The sequence below is a fragment of the Mustelus asterias genome, chromosome 23, assembly GCF_964213995.1.
Source record: "Mustelus asterias chromosome 23, sMusAst1.hap1.1, whole genome shotgun sequence".
Classification (NCBI taxonomy): Eukaryota; Metazoa; Chordata; class Chondrichthyes; order Carcharhiniformes; family Triakidae; genus Mustelus; species Mustelus asterias.
In genome coordinates, this window is record NC_135823.1 from 28,661,993 (window position 1) to 28,669,013 (window position 7,021).

Here is a 7,021-nt window from a genome sequence, read left to right on the forward strand (position 1 = left end):
GGTGGGATGTAAGGGAGTTGGGGGAGGTAACCGAGTGAGCGAGGAGGAAGGCCTTGAAGGGATAGGAATTTTAAAAATAAAGCATTGATAAAACTGGGGTTCAGTGTAGGTCAGTGAGCATAAGCGCGATGGGTGAATGATATTTGGTGCAAGTTAGGACACAGGCGGACAGGCTGGAGGTTGTGGAGGATGCCTGGTGTAACAGCATGAATCAACAGGAGTTCACCAAAGCTCTTCACCAAACAGTCAAGGGCGGCACGGTAGCACAGTGGTTAGCACTGCTGCTTCACAGCTCCAGGGTCCTGGGTTCGATTCCTGGCTCGGGTCACTGCCTGTGTGGAGTTTGCACATTCTCCTCGTGTCGGCGTGGGTTTCCTCCGGGTGCTCCGGTTTCCTCCCACAGTCCAAAGATGTGTGGGTCAGGTTGATTGGCCAGGTTAAAAATTGCCCCTTAGAATCCTGAGATGCGTAGGTTAGAGGGATTAGCGGGTAAATATGTGGGGGTAGGGCCTCGGTGGGATTGTGGTCGGTGCAGACTCGATGGGCTGAATGGCCTCCTTCTGCACTGTAGGGTTTCTATGATTCTCTATGATTCTCTGGGTGCTTTGCTCAAGAAGTCTGGCAAACTAAAGGCACCCAATTGGGTGATAAAGTGAAGCTGGGCAAACACAAAGAGCAGGCAGCTTACAATAAGAACTGGTTCTGAACCCAAGCAACCGCCACAGTGCGTCACCTGTAGCTGCGAGGTGGCGTTAGAGTTGGCGCCATGGCCACTACGGCAGCTGCCAGCAGAACGGTGTGAAGCCCAGTCACTTCAGCCGTGGCTCCAAATCCTTGGCCAGGGAGGTGCAGCAGGCTCTCTGATGCGCGATTAAATCACTCGGGAGGCTCGATCGTACCCAGGAAATAAAGGCTTTTATTAGTAACAAGAATGGAGCATACTGCTTAACAATACAATCCCAGACTAAAGGGTCACCAGGCAGTGCAGTGACCTTTATACTCCTACAGGGAGGCGGAGCCAACCGGAGTGTACCACAGAACAATACCATCAGGTAGAACACCCCAACCCTAACCCCAACAGTGACAACAGTAACATATGTACAAGTACCCATAGTGCTAACCATCTATGGTTCAGTACCCATAGTGGTAACCATCTATGGTTCACCACATTCACCCCTCCTTTAAAACAAAGGCCGGTGGGGCAAAAAAAAACAGTACGAACTGTCCATATATTCACAAGTTCAGTCGTATCGGAGGGCCGCACCGTCTCTGCGACCTCCTCAACACTGGCGGTAGCTCCAGTTCTGGTGACCGTGATGACCCTCTCTCCAAGGCGGTGTCCAGTGACTCCTCCAGTTCCTCACGGACGGGTGGACCACGAGGTGGCGACAATCTCCTGGACTCAGGAACGCCCCGAGGTGGCGACAATCTTCTGGACTCAGGCAAGCTGTACACGGGAGTAAGAGGATTAAGTGGTGGTCCCGATACTGCCCGCGCCATGCCAGGAGGGGAGATAAAGGGCAAGGAGTCCCTAACTAAGTGCGGGAGCGACGGGGGTTTCCAGGTCTCCTGCAGGCGCCAGATCTCGAATAGAGACCGTGTCCTCTCGCCCATCAGGATATGCTACATAGGCATATTGAGGGTTGGCGTGGAGGAGATGGACCTGTTTAACCAAAGGGTCGGACTTGCGGGTCCTAACATGCCGCCGCAGGAGGACAGGTCCTGAGTACGTCAACCAAGACGGCAGTGAGGTCCCAGAGGAAGACTTCCGAGGGAATGAAAACATCCTCTCATGGGGAGTAGCATTGGTTGCCGTACACAGGAGTGAGCGTATGGAGTGGAGCGCATCAGGGAGCACCTCTTGCCAACGGGAGACTGGAAGGCCTTTTGACTTCAACGCCAGTAAGACAGCCTTCCAGACTGTAGCATTCTCACGTTCCACCTGTCCGTTACCCCTAGGGTTGTAGCTCGTGGTTCTACTAGAGGCAATCCCGTATGAGAGCAGGTATTGCCTCAAGTCATCGCTCATGAACGACGAACCCCTATCACTGTGGATATAGCTGGGGTAACCAAACAGGGTGAAAAGATCCTGCAATGCTTTGATAACCGTGGCAGCGGTCATGTCTGAACAGGGAATGGCAAAAGGGAATTGGGAGTGCTCGTCAACCACGTTGAGGAAGTACACATTCCGATCTGTCGAAGGAAGGGGGCCCTTGAAATCAACACTCAGTCTTTCAAAAGGGCGAGTGGCTTTAATGAGGTGTGCCCTGTCAGGTCGGTAGAAGTGCGGCTTGCATTCAGCACATACCTGGCAGCTTCGAGTTATCGACCTGACATCCTCTACGGAGTAGGGTAGATTCCGGGCCTTTACAAAATGGAAGAGCCGAGTGATCCCCGGATGGCAGAGATCATTGTGGAGGGCCTGTAGCCGGTCCTCCTGCACACTGGCACACGTTCCATGCGACAGGGCATCTGAGGGCTCATTGAGCTTCCCCGGACGGGATATGATTTCATAGTTGTAGGTGGAGAGTTCGATTCTCCACCTCAAGATTTTATCATTTTTGATCTTACCCCTTAACGTATTTCAGGGCCTTGGAGGGTGCGAGAGAAAAAGGCGACGGGCCTGCCCGCCTGGTTAAGCGTGGCGGCCAGGGCGAAATCAGATGCATCACTCTCCACCTGGAAGGGGATGGACTCATCGACAGCGTGCATCGTGGCTTTCGCGATGTCGGCTTTTATCCCTTCAAAGGCTAAGTGAGCCTCTGCTGCCAGGGGAAAAGAGGTAGACTTAATGAGCGGACGGGCTTTGTCCGCATAATTGGGAACCCACTGTGCGTAATACGAAAAGAAGCCTAAGCATCTTCTCAGTGCTTTGATGCTAGTGGGTAGGAGAAGTTCAAGGAGGGGACGCATAAGGTCTGGATCAGGGCCAAGGACCCCGTTTTCCACCACGTATCCGAGGATTGCTAGGCGGCGCTTGCTGAATACACACTTCTCCCCGTTATAGGTCAGATTCAGGCAAGACGCAGTGCGTAAAAACTTTAGGAGATTGGCATCGTGGTCCTGCTGGTCATGGCCGCAGATAGTGACATTGTCCAGGTACGGGAAGGTAGCCCGTAGCCCGTTTTGGTCCACCATTCGGTCCATTGCACGCTGGAAGACCGAGACCCCATTCGTGATGCCAAAGGAGACCCTTAAGAAGTGGTAGAGACGACCATCCGCCTCAAAGGCCGTATATTTTCGGTCCTCTGGGCGAACGGGGAGCTGGTGATAGGCTGACTTCAAGTCGATGGTGGAGAACACCCGGTACTGCGCAATCTGGTTGACCATGTCAGATATGCGCGGGAGAGGGTATGCGTCCAGCTGCGTGTACCTATTAATGGTCTGACTATAGTCTATGACCATCCGGGGCTTGTCTCCAGTTTTAACCACCATGACTTGTGCTCTCCATGGGCTAGTGCTAGGTTGAATGATCCCTTCCCTGAGGAGCCGCTGAACCTCAGATTGAATAAAGATCCGATCCTCAGCGCTGTAACGCCTGCTGTTAGTTGCGATGGGCTTGCAGCCTGGCACGAGATTCTCAAATAAAGATGGCGGGGTGATTCTGCGTGTCGAGTGACTGCACGTGGAGCGCGCTGGGCAATTTGGAGGCTGCTGTTCTCCCACTGAAAATGGAGGGAGTGGCCCATCGTACTGCAGGGTCACACTCCTCAGGTGGACCATAAAGTCTAGTCCCAGGAGTATCGGAACGCAAAGGTGCGGTAACACGAGGAGCCTGAAGTTCTCATAAACTGTGCCCCGCACCGTTAGGTTTACCACGCAGCTCCCAAGAACGGTAACAGATCGGGACCTCGACGCCATACAAATTGTCTGTCTGACAGTCTGTACTCGGAGACCGCACCATTTCACGGTGTCAGGATGAATGAAACTCTCCGTGCTCCCGCTGTCAAACAGACAATGTATCAGGCGTCCGTTTACCTTTCTGTCCATCATGGACTTGTCGAGTCTGTGAGGCTTGGCCTGGTCCAGGATGATTGACGCCACCGTTGAATCTTGAGTGCAACTGCAGGCAGCTGAGGTGGTTGATGATGAGGACCCCTGCTGGTCGTCTGCGGTTGGTGTCGACTAAAATGGCTGCGCCCATGGATCGCACATGGTCGATGGCGTTGAAAGTGGCGGCACTCGCAGGTCGCTCGTGTCTTGCGTCGTCGTCCTCAGGAATGGCGGCGCTCGTGAATCGCACGTGGTGGAAGACCTCGACGAAGCCGGAGACGAGGAGACAGATCCTGGAGAGTCACATGCCGCACTGCTTGGCTTCAAAGGTGGTTTAGCTCGGCACACTTTAGCATAGTGCCCTTTCTTCCCACACGCGGAGCAAAATACCGTTCTGGCCGGACATCGCTGACGAAGGTGCTTTGCCAATCCACAGAAATAGCACCGCGGGCCACCTGGAGCTGCCGCCGCTGTCAGATCCGAGGTTGAAAGCACGATCGCGCAGTTCCTAGGAGCCGCTGGGTAGAGTTGAGTCGGTGGCTGTACTTGCCACGATGTTCCCACGTGGTCGGTGGGGTAAGTTTCAAGACTTGTGGAGGCCGTTTCCATCGCATCAGCCAATTCCACCGTCTTAGCTAGGTCTAAGTTACCTTGCTCTAGCAGCCGCAGGCGAATATAGGATGAGCCGATTCCCGCCACGAACGCATCTCGGATCAAATCGTTAGTATACTGGGTCGCCGACACTGGCTTGCAATTGCAGGCTCTGGCTAGCTGCTGAAGTTCGCGCAGGTACTGTCCCGTCGTTTCGCCAGGCTGCCGCCGTCGATTGGCTAGTAGGTGCTGAGCATGAATCTCGTTTGGCGGTTTGTTGTACAGCTTCTTAAGTAGTTCGATGGCCCCTTTGTAGTCTTGGGCATCGCGGATTGTTGCATACACAGTGTCGCTTACCCTTGCGTGGAGGACCCGCAATCTATCGGCGTCGTTTTGAATGGCTGTTGAGGCGTCGATATAATCTTGGAAACACTTCAACCAATGGTCGAAAGTGTTCGACGCTCCAGCTGCACGCGGATCTAAGGTGAGCCAATCGGGTTTTAACATTTGCTCCATGGTTTTTTTTTCAACCAAAAATTGTTACTAATAAAATTGATGCACGATTAAATCACTCGGGAGGCTGGATCGTACCCGGGAAATAAAGGCTTTTATTAGTAACAAGAATGGAGCATATTGCTTAACAATACAATCGCAGACTAAAGGGTCACCGGGCAGTGCAGTGACCTTTATACTCCTACAGGTAGGCGGAGCCAACCGGAGTGTACCACAGAACAATACCAACAGGTAGAACACCCCAACCCTAACCCCAACAGTGACAACAGTAACATATGTACAAGTACCCATAGTGCTAACCATGTATGGTTCAGTACCCATAGTGGTAACCATGTATGGTTCACCACACTCTCGAAGGATTGAAGATGGTTGAGGAGGATTCCGACGGTGGCCTCAGACTGACTCCACCACTCAGTGCAGAGTTCCTGGACCTGAATTGCTGGTCAGGTTGCAGCTGCAAACAAGAAACACTGAATGGGTGCGCCATGTTCTGACGAATAATAAAAGCAGACAATCAATCATTCACTTCAGAGCTTGTACGGGACACAGACTCACTCAAATCATCCCATCCCTCTTTGCAATTGTGTTGGAAGTGAAGCCGGGTCAGGCAAACTGTACCAGAGACACCATTTCCATTTTGAAACCAGTTCATGGAAAATGCTAAGTCTTCCACAGGAAGGCAATTGCAGCCCTTAAAGCTCTCAAATGTGCCAATCGTTCGACTGAAAACTGGAGCAGAATAAAAATTAAAAGGTCCATCAATGTGTTTGTGCGTCCATATACCCCTCTGCATAGAATGGGTTTAAGTGTCAGTTATTAGGGAGCTTGCTTGCCTGAGAACCTTACAACAGACTAAAACACATAGGGTGGGATTTTATGGCCTCACTTGTCCCGAGAATGGAAAATCTCACCTGGGGTAGCACGGTGGCACAGTGGTTAGCACTGCTGCCTCACAGCGCCAGGGACCCGGGTTCGATTCCAGCCTTGGGTCACAGTCTGTGCCGAGTCTGCACGTTCTCCTCGTGTCTGCATGGGTTTCCTCCCACAGTCTGAAAGATTTGGTTAGGTACATTGACCCGAACAGGTGCTGTAGTGTGGTGACTCGGGGAATTTCACAGTAACTTCATTGTAAATGTTAATGTAAGCCTTAATTGTGACTAATAAATAAACTTTTTAACTTTGAGGTCAACTGACTTTGGCATGTTACGCCCCTCGCCCGCTCCGATACTGGTGGCGGGTGGGCCGGTAAAATTCCGACTGTGCTCATAACTCAATGTTTCAAACATTGTCCGATGTAGTGTCTTTCAGCCAAGGCCTTTTTTTTTGGTGGTTTAGGTAGATGTTGAAGATCTCTTTGAGTATTTGGAAGAGGACACAAAGTTTTCCTGCTATACAGACCAACTTCGTTCCCGGTGAAATGTTAGTGTGCACAAGTTAATGCCTCTACTTGTCAATGTACCTCAAAAAATAACTGGCTGCCATAGTACTTTGAGATTCCCAAAAGGACATCCTCAAACACTCAATAAGAGCAAGTGCTTCCTTAATTATTTCTCACCCATGGACCACAATCAGCAAGGATAGGCATCAACACCTCCTCCACGATTATCCTCATCACTGGTGCCCCACAAGGCTATGTCCTCAACCTCTTATTATTCTCCTTTAACACATACAACCGCATGGCCAAATTCCCCTCCACACTCAATTCTCAAGTTTGCTGACGACACCACCGCAGTGGGTCGGATCTCAAACAATGATGAGACAGAGTACAGGAAAGAGATAGAGAATCTGGTGAACTGGTGCGATGACAGTAATCTCTCCCTCAATGTCAGTAAAATGAAGGAGATAGTCATTGACTTCAGGAAGTGTAGTGGAGGACATGCCCCTGTCTACATCAATGGGGATGAAAATGGTCGTGAGCTTCAAG

The 7,021-nt window shown here is 51.4% G+C and overlaps 1 pseudogene; it reads left to right on the forward strand.

The window, feature by feature from the left end:
- The first annotated feature begins 206 nt into the window (after positions 1-206).
- LOC144510372 (small ribosomal subunit protein eS19-like) lies at positions 207-5,571 on the forward strand (annotated as a pseudogene).
- The last annotated feature ends 1,450 nt before the right edge of the window (positions 5,572-7,021 follow it).